Source organism: Prionailurus viverrinus, chromosome D4, assembly GCF_022837055.1.
Source record: "Prionailurus viverrinus isolate Anna chromosome D4, UM_Priviv_1.0, whole genome shotgun sequence".
NCBI lineage: Eukaryota > Metazoa > Chordata > Mammalia > Carnivora > Felidae > Prionailurus > Prionailurus viverrinus.
Window position 1 is genome coordinate 51051408 of NC_062573.1, and position 17409 is coordinate 51068816.

The window sequence follows — 17409 nt, forward strand, 5'->3', positions numbered from 1 at the left end:
TTATCTTACTTGAATTAATTCATTGGGCTTCTGCAATTAAAGAATCGTTGGCTTGGGAGACCTGGGTGGCTCAGTCCGTTAAGTGTCCGACATTGGCTCAGGTCATGATCTAATGGTTCATGAGTTCAAGACCCACGTCGTGCTCTGTGCTGACAGCTGAGAGCCTGGAGCCTGCTTCAAATTCTGTGTCTCCCTCTCTCTCTGCCCCTCCCTGCTAGCACTCTGTCTCTCTCTCTCTGTCTCTCTCAAAAATAAACATTAAATGGGGCACCTGGGTGGCTCAGTTTGTTAAGCATCCGACTTCGGCTCAGGTCATGATCTCACGGTTTGTGAGTTCGAGCCCCGTGTTGGGCTCTGTGCTGACAGCTCAGAGCCTAGAGCCTGCTTCAGATTCTGTGTCTCCCTCTCTCTTTGCCCCTCCCCTGCTCATACTCTGTCTCTCTCCCTCTCAAAAATAAATAAAATTTAAAAATAATTAAAAAAAAATAAACATTAAAAATTAAAAAAAAAAAGAATTGTTGGCTTTTCTTAGTTTTGGAAAATTCTCAGCTGTTATCTCATGGAATATTTCTTTTCCATTCTCTTCTTTACTCCATAACTCTGATTACATGTATTTTAGAAATTGTAAATTATTGTCTGTTTCCATTTTGTGGTTTTATAGTTTAATTCTCCTTTCAATTATATCAAAACTCTCATTTAAATCCATTATTTTTTTTGTTAAGTTCATTTATTTATTTTGAGAGAGAGAAAGACAACACGTGCAGGAAGGGACAGAGAGAGAGGGAGAGAATTCTAAGCAGGCTCCACACCGTCAACCCAGAGTCCAATGTCAGGCTCAAACTCAGGAACTATGAGATCATGACCTGAGGTGAAACCATCAGCCAGTCAGTTAACCAACTGAGCCACCCAATCACCCCTAAATCCATTAATTTTTAATTACTTAAGAAATGTATAGTTCTATTTTATAATTTGTAAATTTATTTATTAATGTTTTATAGTCTCTTTCTCCTCACTTACATTTTAATCTCTAATTACATTTCATTAAATAATTGACTAATAATTTTTATTTTATGTCTTATAATTCAAATAGCTGAGATCTTGGTGATTTGATACTGCTGTTTGACATTTTATAGTATTTTTTTTATTTTCATATTGTGATTTTGGGAAGGTTATTTCATATTTATTGGGGGTGTTGGTGACATTTATTAAGCTTTGGAAAAGGTGATATTTCCTGAAAATATTAAATTTAGCTTGTGCTTACTATTTGCAAGCATTCTACTATTGATTCTATTTTGAAATAGAATTTTGGCTTTAGATATTTTTCAGGTGTTCATTATATCAAGGTACTATGGATTGACACTACTAATATGTACATTGTATGATGAGTGTAAATTTTTAGAAAACTAGAGAGAGAGAGAGAGAGATTATATCTGCCCTCTTAACCACAGCTCTAGAAGTGCAACTATCATTGTTCTTCCTCATAGTAAAGGGTTAAGTGGTAATTTAATTTAAAATTATTCTCAGCAGGGGGGCACCTGGGTGGCTCAGTCTAAGTGCCCGACTTCGGCTCAGGTCATGATCTCGCAGTCCGTGAGTTCGAGCCCCGTGTTGGGCTCTGTGCTGACAGCTCAGAGCCTGGAGCCTGTTTCAGATTCTGTGTCTCCCTCTCTCTGACCCTCCCCCGTTCATGCTCTGTCTCTCTGTGTCTCAAAAATAAATAAACGTTAAAAAAATTAAAGATTAAAAAAATAAAATAAAATAAAATAATTCTCAGCAGAATGCATAGTCCTTTGAGGACTCAATCAACTTCATGCAGATGCTTCCCAGCTGGACTTGCTAACTATCCTAACTGGGATCAAGGCTTAATATTCCTATCTTCTTTGGTCTTTCATGCCTTAAAGTTATCATCATGTTCACTAGGGTTAGGCAAATGTGTTACAAATGAAAAATGGTTTCAGTATTCTGATTAAAGGTCTAGATTCTTGATTTATTTTATTTTTAAAGTCAGGATTTCTAAATATCTTGCCAGAATATACACACTTGAAGTTTTATTGTTGTTGTTTTCTTTTATTCATTTTGTTTTATCTATCATTCTTAGTTATTTTAATTGACAGTGAAAATAGCAATTGTTTTCACTGATAGCTGTCTAGTTTGCTGGAAACTGACATTAGCATGATTAGATTTTAAAAACAACTGATATGAAGGACAAAATAAGGTTAAGTATAACTTGTGGCAGTGTCAATTGCATATTTTTAAAAACATAGAAAGCTATAATATATATTGTTCGTAAATACATGTATGTTGTGAAAATATATTTTAAATGTATCGTTGATGAAATGATGAGATACACAGCAAGCTCAAGCTACTTCAGAGGAAGATATTTGGGAATGACATAGGACATTGATAAGGAGAATGGATTGATTTACTCGTTGATATTTACTTAGTTTTTGAGAGAGAGAAAGAGAGAGAGAGAGAGACTCTCAAGCAGGTTCCATGTCCAGCATGGACCCCGATGTGGGGCTCAACTTCATGACCCTGTGATCATAACCTTAGCCAAAATCAAGATTTGGATGCTTAACTGACTGAACCGCCCAGGCACCGCTCTTCATTGATTGTTAAAACATAGTCATTTTATTTATTATAAAATGATTTATACTTTTTATATCATTATTTCATTAAAATGCCTTTAAGCATCAGGTAAATAGGAAATAGATTTAAATAGTATCCACAGTAAAGTTACAACCAGGACCAGAACTGAACTATATGATCATAGAATTATAAACTGATTAGCTAAAATGTATCACTTTGCATGAATATATCATGTACTACCTTAAAATAACCTTTGAACAAGGTCCTTTTAGTTCATGTTTATTGTTATGGATACTAACAATGATGTTTACTTTTTCTGTGCTTATTAGAAAGCATTTAATTTCTATTTCTCAGTAAATTAGCAGCAAATATTTGACTTTATAAACATGTTATATGTTTTCTTCCATTTCTGTGATAATGACTTCATATTTGACCTTATGAATTTTTTAAGTTCATTCATCTACTTTGAGGGAGAGAGAGAGAAAGAGAGAGAAAGCAACCTGGGTAAGAGCAGAGAGAGGGAGGGATAGAATCCCAAAAAGGCTCCGTGCTGTCAGCACATGGAACTTTTCAAGGGGCTCGATCTTATGAATTCTGAGATCATGACCAGAGCTGAAATCAAGAATCCTACACTTAACCAACTGAGCTACCCCGGTGCCTGGACCTTATAATTTTGAAAACATTATAAAATCCTATATTCTGTTTGTTTATCTCTGACATTCTTTATATACCAGATGCCCACCAGATGTGCAAGGTAGAGAGATGAGCTTTCAATAATTTGCCAATTTGCATTTCCTTTGTTTAAATCTTTTTTTTTCCAAAATACTTTATTTCTATCTTTTTATTTTTCCATTGGAAAATAGAGTCCAAAGTCATGTTCTCATGCCAGCGGTAATGTTGGCATTCACTTATGCATTGAATAATTTATGCATTATTTTAACACCCTAAAATTATTAAGATGACACTTTTAGATCTATGTAGCAATTACTTCCAAAAATGTAAGTTCCATTTAATGGTGACAGAGATTATAACCATAAAGCATGTATATAGACAATTTAGTTGCATAAAGTTCTTGAGTGATTTCAGTGGGAAAAAAATGCTTTACAACACTGTCTGTGGTGCCACTTCCAAAGACATTTGCCAAACCTTCTGAGTATTATTAATAAGTGTCCTTAAGTATAAAACTCAGTAATGGAAGTACAGTAATTCAGAATAATCTTCATACTGGAAAATTGAGAATGCTACTAAAATTTATATATGTGAGCATAAATATATAAAAAATATATACATTTAAATATATAAAATTATGTGTATACATGCATATACAAATTTACACACACACACATACATTTTTATATGTATATATCAAAATCCAGAAAAAGAAAAAATTCAGGAGCTTAAGCCAGCTTTTAAAAAAAAATTAGTGTTTATTTATTTTTGAGACTGAGAGAAACAGAGTGCAAGAGGGGGAGGGGAAGAGAGAGAGAGGGAGACAGAGAATTTGAAGAAAGCACAGGTTCTGAGCTGTCAGCACAGAGCCTGACATGGGGTTTGAAACCGCAAACCATGAGATCATGACCTGAGCCAAAGTCAGATGCTTAACCAACTGAGCCACCCAGGTGCCCCAAGGTAAAAAGCTGGCTTTTAATGTTGTTTTTGCTAAATTAATATAGCCACTGTGAAAAATATTATGGAAATTTCTCAAAAAAATTAAAAAAATATAAATGCCATAGGATCTAATAATTCCACTATTGAGTATTTATCCAAAGAAAACAAGAATACTAATTCAAAAAGATATGCACTCTTGGGGCGCCTGGGTGGCGCAGTCGGTTAAGCGTCCGACTTCAGCCAGGTCACGATCTCGCGGTCCGTGAGTTCGAGCCCCGCGTCAGGCTCTGGGCTGACGGCTTGGAGCCTGGAGCCTGTTTCCGATTCTGTGTCGCCCTCTCTCTCTCTGCCCTTCCCCCGTTCATGCTCTGTCTCTCTCTGTCCCAAAAATAAATAAAAAATGTTGAAAAAAAAAAAAAGAAAAGAAAAAAAAAAAAAAGATATGCACTCTTATCTTAACTGCAGCACTATTTATAATAGCTAGGGTATGGAAGCAATGTAACTGCCCATTGATAGATGAATATCATAAAAAAGGTAAGAATGTGCATGGAGGGTACTATGCTAAGTGAAATAAGTCAGACTGAGAAAGAAAAAATACCATGTGATTTTACTCATGTAGAATCAAAAAATTAAAAAAAAATGAACAAACAAAAAGGAGAATCAGAGCTATAACTACACAGAACAAACTTAGGGTTGCCAGAGGTGTGAGAGGTTGGGCAAAATGGGTGAAAGTGGGTGGGAAATACAGGCTTCCAGTTATGGCATAAATAAGTCACGGGATTAAGGCACAGCATAAAGAATATAGTCAATTATATTGTAATAGTAATGTATGGGGAGAGATAGTACCTACACTTGTGAATACAGCATAATGTATAAACCTCTCCAATCACTACTTGTACACCTGAAACTAATGTAACATTGTGTGTCAAATAAACTTAAAATAAAACAAAAAATAATAAACAGAGGACCAAAAGTTTAAAGAAGCTGTAAGTATAATAGTAACCATTAAAACAAAAATATAAACCTTCTTAAAAATTATAAACAAAATAGCTAACAATGGACATCTCATAGAAAAATAAACAGGAAATACAACATAATAACAATAATAAAATAAAGCTGCTTTTGCTATGGGCTAAGAGGCTGAGAAACAATTTTGAGAGCCTTGAGATGAAACGCAAAAGTTGAAGTCCAAAATAAGGTGGGAATCTGGTAAACAATCTTCTACTTATACCTAATTATATAAACTGCACAGCTGCTCCCTAGAAGTAAACTTAAAGCAGAATTGAAGTAGGTCTTACAGACACAGAAACCTGACTTCAAAACACTTTGATAGTTCAGGAAATTTCAAGTTGTGAAATTGGCTTACAGTGATTTTAGATTACTCATTCCATCATATGGCTTTAGTGCAAAAGAAAATTCTCCTGAAGAAACATAGTATTTTTCTAGTTCTCAAAATGTGTCACAAAAACTTCTAAAATACATTGCCTAATACACATTTAAAATAATCTAGGCATAAAATAAAGTAAATCATTGTGTCTGAGAACCAAGAAATTATCAACAGCTGATAGGAGCTCACTAAAATACTTTGTAGTAAAGGACATTCTTTCTATTGGGGAGATAAGTTGAATTTAAAAATGTCACCAAGACACTAGAAAATATAAACATACATTGCATATTTGCAAAAAAGCCAACTACAAATTCTAAAAATAGAATATACACTAATCAAGACTAAGAACTCAGTAAGTAGGATTAATAGCAGTGTTCAAATAAAAAAAAATTCCAGATTTAAACACACAGGAACAAAAAGATTGAAAAATTGTGATGAAGGAAGAAGCATGGAAAATCTAGTGAGAAAATATAACACATATTTATTTGGAATCAGCAGAAATGGAAAAAAAATGTGGAAGAACCAATTTTTTTTTAATTCATGAGAGTTTCCTCTAATTGATAAAATACAGCATCTGTAGATTCAAGAAGCCAAATGAATACCAAAGCAGTAAGTAAAATCTATATACAAAAGCATTATATGAACCTAAAGAAATCATACATAAAGAGAAATTTTAAAACAGATTACATTTGGCTTGAAGAAAGGATGATGGCAGCGTAGGAGCACGCTGGGCTCTCCGTGTCCTGCTGATCACTTAGATTCCACCCACACCTGCCTAAATAATCCAGAAAACCACCAGAAGACTAGCAGAATGGTTTCTCTGGAGCCAAGCACAGATGAGAGGCCCACGGAAGGGGGTAGGAAGGGCAGAGAGGCAGTGCGCGCTCAATGGACTGGCAGGAGGAAGCCTGGGTGGAAGGGCAGCCCACTGGCAAAGCAGAGCCCCTGAGTCTGGCTTGCAAAAGCAGAGGGGCTGGATGGAATGTGTTCGGACAGGAAGCGGGACTTAACATCTGGAAGGTTATAGTTAACAGCTCTGCTCGGAGAGCAGGAGGGCTGGAAGACAACGGGAGGGAGAATTGTAGAGCCCCGGAAGACAGAGCTCGGCTTGGCGGGGAACAAAGGTGCTCGCCAAGGCCATCTCCCGAGTCTACGCTCCAGCCAAAATCCCAAAGGGAACCAGTTCCTGTCAGGGATCTTGCTTGCACTGCGCAAACACCCAAGGCTCTGCTTCTGCTGATCCATCTCTCTGGTGTGGGGTCTGACTCACTCCTGGTGCCTCAGGGCCCCTCCTGAAGCAGATCACCAAAGGAAAAGTGAGCTGAGCCTGCCCCTCCCACCCCTGTGTACCTTGCCGATCCACCCAAGCTAATACGCTAGATCCCCAGCACCACAAGCCTGGCAGTGTGGAAGTAGCCCAGAGGAGCCACGCCAACCCACAGTGAATCCCGCTCCTAGGAGAGGGGAAGAGAAGGTACACACCAGTATGACTGTGTCCCCAGCAGTGGGCTGAGGGCAGACAACAGATCTGACTATGGCCCGCCCGCCAATGCAAGTTATTCAAGACAGCACAAGGAAGTGCCCCGCAGTTCCGCACCATTCCAGGGACTATCCAAAATGATGAAATGGAAGAATTCCCCTCAAAAGAATCTGCAGGAAATGACAACTAATGGATTGATTAAAAACGATTTAAACAATATAACAGAAAGTGAACTTAGAATAATAGTCATAAAATTAATCGCTAGGCTTGAAAACAGTATACAGGACAGCAGAGAATCATTCACCACAGAAATCAAGGGACTAAGGAACAGCCAGGAGGAGCTAAAAAAGGCTAAAAATGTGCTGCAAAATAACATGGAGATGACCACAGCTCGGACTGAAGAGGCAGAGGAGAGAATAGGTGAACTAGAAGATAAAATTATGGAAAAAAGGAAGCTGAGAAAAAGAGATAAAAAAATCCAGGAGTATGAGGGGAAAATTAGAGAACTAAGTGATGCACTAAAGAAAATAATCTACGCCTAATTGGTATTCCAGAGGAGGAAGAGAGAGGGAAAGGTGCTGAAGGTGTACTTGAAGAAATAATAGCTGAGAACTTCCCTGATCTGGGGAAGGAAAAAGGCATTGAAATCCAAGAGACACAGAGAACTCCCTTCAGACGTAACATGAATTGAACTTCTGCACAACATATCATAGTGAAACTGGCAAAATACAAGGATAAAGAGAAAATTCTGAAAGCAGCGAGGGATAAACGTGCACTAACATATAAAAGGAGACCTATAAGACTCGTGACCGATCTCTCTACTGAAACTTGGAAGGCCAGAAAGGAATGGCAAGAGATCTTCAATGTGATGAACAGAAAAAATATGCAGCCGAGAATCCTTTATCCAGCAAGTCTGTCATTTAGAATAGAAGGAGAGATAAAGGTCTTCCCAAACAAACAAAAACTTAAGGAATTCGTCACCACTAAACCAGTCCTACAAGAGATCCTAAGGGGGATCCTGTGAGACAAAGTACCAGAGACATCGCTACAAGCATGAAACCTATGGACATCTCAATGACTCTAAACCCATACCTTTCTATAATAACACTGAATGTAAATGGACTAAATGTGCCAACCAAAAGACATAGGGTATCAGAATGGATAAAAAAACAAAACCCATCTATTTGCTGTCTACAAGAGACTCACTTTAGACCTAAGGACACCTTCAGATTAAGAGTGAGGGAATGGAGAACTATTTATCATGCTACTGGAAGTCAAAAGGGAGCTGGACTGGCCATGTTTATATCAGACAAACTAGACTTTAAATTAAAGGCTGTAACAAGAGATGAAGAAGGGCATTGTATAATAATTACAGGGTCTATCCATCAGGAAGAGCTAAAAATTATAAATGTCTATGTGCTGAATACTGGAGCCCCCAAATATATAAAACAATTACTCACAAACATAAGCAACCTTATTGATCACAATGTGGTAATTGCAGGGGACTTTAATACCCCACTTACAAAAATGGATAGATCATCTAGACACACGGTCAATAAAGAAACAAGGGCCCTGAATGATACATTGGATCAGATGGACTTGAAAGATACATTTAGAACTCTGCATCCCAAAGCAACAGAATATACTTTCTTCTCGAGTGCATATGGAACATTCTCCAAGATAGATCATATACTGGGTCACAAAACAGCCCTTCATAAGTATACAAGAATTGAGATCATACCATGCACACTTTCAGACCACAATGCGATGAAGCTTGAAATCAACCATAGGAAAAAGTCTGGAAAACCTCCAAAAACATGGAGGTTAAAGAAAACCCTACTAAGGAATGAATGGGTCAACCAGGCAATTAGAGAAGAAATTAAAAAATATGTGGAAACAGGGGCGCCTGGGTGGTGCAGTCGGTTAAGCGTCCGACTTCAGCCAGGTCACGATCTTGCGGTCCGTGAGTTCGAGCCCCGCGTCAGGCTCTGGGCTGATGGCTCAGAGCCTGGAGCCTGCTTCCGATTCTGTGTCTCCCTCTCTCTCTGCCCCTCCCCCGTTCATGCTCTGTCTCTCTCTGTCCCAAAAATAAATAAACGTTGAAAAAAAAAATTAAAAAAAAATATGTGGAAACAAATGAAAATGAAAATACAAGAATCCAAACGCTTTGGGATGCAGCAAAGGCAGTCCTGAGAGGAAAATACATTGCAATCCAGGCCTATCTCAAGAAACAAGAAAAATCCCAAATACAAAATCTAACAGCACACCTAAAGGAAATAGAAGCAGAACAGCAAAGACATCCTAAACCCAGCAGAGGAAGAGAAATAATAAAGATCAGAGCAGAAATAAACAATATAGAATCTAAAAAACCTGTAGAGCAGATCAACGAAACCAAGAGTTGGTTTTTTGAAAAAATAAACAAAATTGATAAACCTCTAACCAGGCTTCTCAAAGAGAAAAGGGAGATGACCGAAATAGATAAAATCATGAATGAAAATGGAATTATTACAACCAATCCCTCAAAAATACAAGCAATTATCAGGGAATAGTATGAAAAACTATATGCCAACAAACTGGACAACCTGGAAGAATTGGACAAATTACTAAACATCCACACACTTCCAAAACTCAACTGGAGGAAATAGAAAGCTTGAACAGACCCATAACCAGCGAAGAAATTGAATCAGTCATCAAAAATCTCCCAAGAAATAAGAGTCCAGGACCAGATGGCTTCCCAGGGGAGTTCTACCAGACGTTTAAAGCAGAGATGATACCTATCCTTCTCAAGCTATTCCAAAAGATAGAAAGGGAAGAAAAACTTCCAGACTCATTCTATGAAGCCAGTATTACTTTGATTCCTAAACCAGACAGAGACCCAGTAAAAAAAGAGAACTACAGGCCAATATCCCTGATGAATATGGATGCAAAAATTCTCAATAAGACACTAGAAAATCGAATTAAACAGCATATAAAAAGAATTATTCACCATGATCAAGTGGGATGCAGGGCTGATTCAACATTCTCAAATCAATCAAAGTGATACATCACATTAATAAAAGAAAAGATAAGAACCATATGATCCTGTCAATCAATGCAGAAAAAGCATTTGACAAAATTCAGCATCCTTTCTTAATAAAACCCCTTAAGAAAGTCGGGATAGAAGGAACATACGTAAATATCATAAAAGCCATTTATGAAAAGCCCACAACTAATATCATCCTCAATGGGGAAAAACTGAGAGCATTTTCCCTGAGATCAGGAACACGACAGGGATGCCCACTCTCACCGCTGTTGTTTAACATAGTGTTGGAAGTTCTAGCATCAGCAATGAGATAACAAAAGGAAATCAAAGGCATCAAAATTGGCAAAGATGAAGTTAAGCTTTCACTTTTTACAGATGACATGATATTATACATGGAAAATCCAATAGACTCCACGATAGTGTGCTAGGACCGATATATGAATTCAGCAAAGTTGCAGGATACAAAATCAATGTACAGAAATCAGTTGCATTCTTATACACTACTAATGAAGCAACAGAAAGACAATTAAAGAAACTGATCCCATTCACAAATGCACCAAGCATAAAATACCTAGGAATAAATCTAACCAAAGATGTAAAAGATCTGTATGCTGAAAACTATAGAAAGCTTATGAAGGAAATTGAAGAAGATATATAGAAATGGAAAAACATTGCATGCTCATGGGTTGGAAGAATAAATATTGTCAAAATGTCAATACTACCCAAAGCTATCTACACATTCAATGCAATCCCAATCAAAATTGCACCAGCATTCTTCTCAAAGCTAGAACAAGCAATCCTAAAATGTGTATGGAACCACAAAAGACCCCGAATAGTCAAAGTAATGTGGAAGAAGAAGACCAAAGAGGGAGGCATCACAATGCCAAACTTTCGCCTCTACTCCAAAGCTGTTATCATCAAGACAGCATGGTATTGGCACAAAAATAGACACATAGACCAATGGAATAGAATAGAGACTCCAGAATTGTACCCACAGAAGTATAGCCAATTAATCTCTGACAAAGCAGGAAAGAATATCCAATGGAAAAAGACAGTTTCTTTAACAAATGGTGCTGGAGAACTGGACAGCAACATGCAGAAGGTTGAAAGTAGATCAGTTTCTCACACCATTCACAAAAATAAACTCAAAATGGATAAAGAACCTGAAAGTGAGACAGGAAACCATTAAAACCCTAGAGGAGAAAACAGGAAAAGACCTCTCTGACCTCAGCTGTAGCAATTTCTTACTTGACACATCCCCAAAGGCAAGGGAATTAAAAGCAAAAATGAACTATTGGGACCTCATGAAGATAAAAAGCTTCTGCACAGCAAGGGAAACAATCAACAAAACTAAAAGGCAACCGATGGAATGGGAGAAGATATTTGCAAATGACATATCGCACGAAGGGCTAGTATCCAAAATCTATAAAGAGCTCACCAAACTCCACACCCGAAAAACAAATAATCCAGTGAAGAAATGGGCAGAAAACATGAATAGACACATGTCTAAAGAAGACATCTGGATGGCCAACAGGCACATGAAAAGATGCTCAATGTCGCTCTTCATGAGGGAAATACAAATCAAAACCACACTCAGGTATCACCTCACGCCAGTCAGAGTGGCCAAAATGAACAAATCAGGAGACTATAGATGCTGGAGAGGATGTGGAGAAACGGGAACCCTCTTGCACTGTTGGTGGGAATGCAAACTGGTGCAGCCACTCTGGAAAACAGTGTGGATGTTCCTCAGAAAATTAAAAATAGACCTACCCTATGACCCAGCAGTAGCACTGCTAGGAATTTACCCAAGGGATATAGGAGTGCTGATGCATAGGGTCACTTGTACCCCAATGTTTATAGCAGCACTCTCAACAATAGCCAAATTGTGGAAAGAGCATAAATGTCCATCAACTGCCGAATGGATAAAGAAATTGTGGTTTATATATGCAATGGAGTACTATGTGGCAATGAGAAAGAATGAAATATGGCCTTTTGTAGCAACGTGGATGGAACTGGAGAGTGTGATGCTAAGTGAAATAAGCCATACAGAGAAAGACAGATACCATACATGTCCACTCTTATGTGGATCCTGAGAAACTTAACAGAAACCCATGGGGGAGAGGAAGGAAAAAAAAAGAGGTTAGAGTGAGAGAGAGCCAAAATATAAGAGACTCTTAAAAACTGAGAACAAACTGAGGACTGATGGGAGGTGGGAGGGAGGGGAGGGTGGGTGAAGGGTATTGAGGAGTGCACCTGTTGGAATGAGCACTAGGTGTTGTATGGAAACCAGTTTGACAATAAATTTCCTACATTGAAAAAAAAAACAGATTGCATTTAAGTTAGCCACATTTAACAACCATTAGGCTATTAGATGACTTCTAATAGCAGAATGGAAGCAAGACCGCAGGAAGATAATATTTTAAATACATAGGTTGAGATAATTGCCAACCACAAGTTTCAAACACAGCAAAAAATAGTATTCAAGAATGGATGTGAAAAAATGGTATTTCTAGATAAACAAATTCTGGTAAGATCCAACGTCAGCAAACCTGTCATAAAATGAATATTTTGAACGTTCTTCAGGAAGAAGAAAAATCATCTCAGTTGTCAGTTTGGAGATGCAAAAAGGAATGGAGAGCAACAGAAATAAGCAAGTATACTTTCACCAAGATACTCAGATTCTGGGCCATAAGACATACTTCAACAAACTTAAAATAATTGGAATCATACAATGTCTGCTCTCAGACCACAGTGGAATTTAACTAGAAAACAGTAACAGAAAAACGGAAAGTCCCCAAATATGTGGAGAATAAATAACATGATACTAAAGTAAGACATGGGTCAACAAAGCAATCAAAAGAGAAATTTTAAAATATTTTGAACAAAATGAAAATTGAAAGTACAACTTATTAATATATTTGGGATTCAGTGAAAGCAGTAGTTAGAGGGAAGTTTACAGCAATGAAACATATATCAGAAAAAAAAAAGATATAAAAACAGTATCTAAATTCCCCTTAAGAAACTAGAAAAAGAAAAGCAAGCTAAATCCAAAGTAAGCAGAAGAAAATAAGTAATAACAACAGAATCACTGAAATTTAAACAGGAAATCAATAGAGGAAAATCAGTGAAACTAAAACCCACTTCTTTGAAATGATCAATAAAATTGACAAGCCTCTGGCCAGACTAACAAAGAAAAAAAACATACACAAATTGTTAAGATCATAAATGAAAGAAAGGCCATTACTACAGGTCCCATGGACATTAAGAGGATGATCAAGGTATACTACGAACATTATACCCACAAATACTCTATATCCACAGATGTAATAACCTACATAAATGGACAAATTCCTTGAAAAGTACAATCTGCCAAAACTCTTATAAGAAATAGATAACTGGGGAGTGCCTGGGTGGCTCAGTCAGTTAAGCTTCTGTCTTCAGCTCAGGTCATGATCTCCAGGGTTGTGAGTTCGAGCCCTGTATCAGGCTCTGTGCTGATAGCTCAGAGCCTGGAAACTGCTTCATGTTTTGTCTCCCTCTCTCTCTCTGCCCTTCCCCCACTCACATTCTGTCTCTCTGTCAAAATTAAATAAACATCAACAAATTAAAAAAAAGAAACAGGCACCTGGAATAGGCCTATATCTTAAAGATATTGACTCAATAATTAATAACCTTCCAAAACAGAAAGTACTAGGCCCAAATGAGTTCAGTATTAAATTTTATCAAGGTTTCAAGGGAAAAAAATATACGAATTTTCTACTATTTCTTTCAGAGGATAGAAGAAGAAGGACTATTTCCTAACTCATTCTATGAAGCCAGCATTAACTTAATACCAAAATCAAAGATATTTTAAAAAATCAAATCAATATTACTCCTGAAAATAGATGCAAATATCCTTAAGACAATAGCAGTGATTGAATCTAACAATGTATATGAAGAATTATACAACATGACCCAAGTGGGATTTATGACAAGTTTGTAAGGCTTGTTCAACATTTGAAAATCCTTTAATGGATTCATCACACCAACAGGCTAAAAAACAAAACTCACATAATCATATCAATAGATGCAGAAAAGGCATTTGCCAAACATAACACCCATTCACAATAAAAAACCTCAGTAAAGTAGGAATAGCAACGAACTTCCTCACACTGAAAAAGAATATCTAAAAAGCATATAGCTAACATCATAACTAATGGTGAGAAACTTGAAGCTTTCTCACTAAGATCAGGAACAAAGCAAGGATGCCTCTGGTCACTACTGTTTTTTAACATCACACCTTGCATTAGCAAGGACATTAGCATCCTGCAAAATTCAAATACTTGATACAAATCTAACAAAATGTATACAAAATATGCACGATGAAAACTATAAAACTCTTATGAATGCAAAAAAAAACCTAAATAAATGGAGAGATACTACATGTTCAAGAATATGAAGGCTCAATACTGTCAAAATGTCAGTTCTTCCCAACTGATCTCTAGATTCAATGCGGTCCCCATCAAAATCCCAGCAAGTTATTCTGTGGATATTGACTAACTCTGAGGGAAAAACCCAGAAAATTCAACACAATATTAGAGATGAACAAAGTTGGAAGATTGGCCCTACCCACCTTCAAGACTTGTCTTAAAGCTACAGTAATCATGACAATGTGCTGTTGGCAAAATAATACACAAATAGATCAATGAAACCGATCAGAAAAACTAGAAATAGCCTCTCGTAAGTAATGAACTTCTGTAGCACAGAGGTTTTTTGGGTGAGTGGAAATCATCAGTTTGAGACCGTAATGGAGGATATATCTCATTATACTTTTGTCCAAATCCACAGAATGTACAACAACAAGAACAAGCTATAATGTCATAATGGACTTTGGATGTTTAGATGAGATGTCAATGTAGGTTCACCAATCAAAAAAAAAAAAAAAAGTACCATTCTGGTGGAGATGTTGATAATGAGGAAGGCAGTGAACTACTCTAAAAAAAAAAAAAAAAAAAAAAAAAAAAAAAAAAAAAAAAAACCTCTTCATTTAAAAAAGTCATATATGTAAATATAAGTGAGCATTGGCTAACTGTCTGTAATGGTAATGCACTATAAGGTTTTAAAAGGATTAGAATAAAAATAGGAAGATAGTATTTTAATTGAGGAGATGCATAAAACCAACAGTGTTTGTCCTCCATTCTGTTCCCCCAGATCCTTTTTCCCCCCATGTCTGTTAGCCTCCACTCTTGATTCCCTAAAATTCTTAGCCAAAAATTCTTCGTCACTAGCGCATAAAAACCTATGTCCTTTCCACAGGTCAAAGTAAAGCTGAGGCACTGCTTACTTAACTCCAGAGTTACCAGGTGAGACTTTCCCCTTTCAGTTTCCTTGCTATTTCCAAAACATCTTTGCTGTTTCTCCTAAAGCCCTTCTTTAATACATTACCAACGGATGAAACCTAATCTTAAGATCTGCTTCTGTAGAAACCTACCAAAGATAGTTTTCATTTTAGAACTACTATCATGTTCATGAATGCATGGAAGGGAGTAAAATATCCAACAAGCATTAACTTTGATCAGTCAAGCTTGCATAGTATAACCTTCAACCTATGACCAATTCATATAAAAAGAGTGTATAACTTTCAAACTAAGTGGAAAAATTGAAAGAATAGTAAAAATAATCAAATCAAGAGAATGCAAGAAAGGGGAAGGAAAGAATCATAAACAAGACAAATAAAAAGTGCATTGTAAGATGATAAATTTAAAATCAGATATAGCACTGGTTCCATTATTAATCCTACAAACGATGTTAGGAAAAAAAAAAAAAAAAAAGCCAAACAATGGAGACAGCGGGCCCTGGGTTACAACGTCTGCATGGCATCTTCAAGGCTCGCCTCTGATGCGAAGACAGTCATCGACAGGGCCCGGGCAGAGTGCCAGAGCCGTTAAGTGAGCATGGACGACCTGGTCACCGTGGAGAACATCGCCGGCTACATTGCCAGTCTGAGGCAGCGCAGGGCAAAGGGCGCAGGCTCTTTGGTATCTCTGCCCTGATTGTGAGTTTTGACTTGGCATCCCCAGACTCTATCAGACTGACCCTTCGAGGGACGTACTGCGCCTGGAAAGTCACTGCTATAGGCTGGGGTGCCATAGGTGAGAGGATTTCCACAAGAATTACACCCACAAAGCCATAGAGACAGAGGAGCTGACCTTTAAGCTGGTTATCAAGGTTCTCCTAGAACTGGTTCTGTCTGGCGGCAAAAACATTGAACTGGCTGTCCTGAGAGGAGATCAACCCCTCAAAATTTTAAATCCTGAGGAAATTGAGAAATATGTTGCTGAAATTGAAAAAAGGGAAGAAAACGAAGGAATACAAAGAAAGCATCATAATGACAAAATCTTATTCCTGGTGTTTTTAAAATTCAGATCGTGGGTATTCTCAAAATGACAGGTAGGCATTTCCTTTCCATTTATCTACTGTACAAATGTCCTGCAATAAACACCCATATTTGTTAAAAACCAAAACAAAATGAAAAAGCAGATACATTGAAAACATTCTGTACTATGCCGTTCACATTCAATTCAAAAACAGTTGCACCTAAATCATAGTGTTTATGGGGCGCCTGGGTGGCGCAGTCGGTTAAGCGTCCGACTTCAGCCAGGTCACGATCTCGGGCTCCGTGAGTTCGGCCCCGCGTCAGGCTCTGGGCTGATGGCTCAGAGCCTGGAGCCTGTTTCCGATTCTGTGTCTCCCTCTCTCTCTGCCCCTCCCCCGTTCATGCTCTGTCTTTCTCTGTCCCAAAAATAAATAAACGTTGAAAAAAAAAAATTAAATCATAGTGTTTAAAGGTTTGTACTTAGATAGTAAAACTATAACAAAGGAAAGCAAGCCATTTTTTCTTGAACTGAGGAAGAAATGCCAGCACAGTGATTTCTTTGAACAGGGAGGGAAGGATTTGTTATTTATAAGGAGGATTATGTTTGATGTCTAATTTTATGCGTCAACTTGACTGAGCTAAGGTGCCCAGTTGTTTGGTCAAACACTACTCCAAATGTTGTTGTAATGATATTTTGTAGATGTGATCAATATTTACAATCAGGTGACTTTTTTTTTTTTAATTTTTTTTTCCAAAGTTTATTTATTTTGGGGACAGAGAGAGACCAAGCATGAACGGGGGAGGGGCAGAGAGAGAGGGAGACACAGAATCGGAAACAGGCTCCAGGTTCGGCGCCATCAGCCCAGAGCCTGACGCGGGGCTCGAACTCCCGGACCGCGAGATGGTGACCTGGCTGAAGTCGGACGATTAACCAACTGCGCCACCCAGGCGCCCCAACAATCAGGTGA

General features: G+C 37.6%; 1 pseudogene; it reads left to right on the forward strand.

Annotated features, from left to right (window-relative positions):
• Nucleotides 1–10523: 10523 nt before the first annotated feature.
• The window catches only part of LOC125149872 (proteasome subunit alpha type-7-like), a 40855-nt pseudogene continuing 33969 nt past the window's right edge, over nucleotides 10524–17409 (forward strand).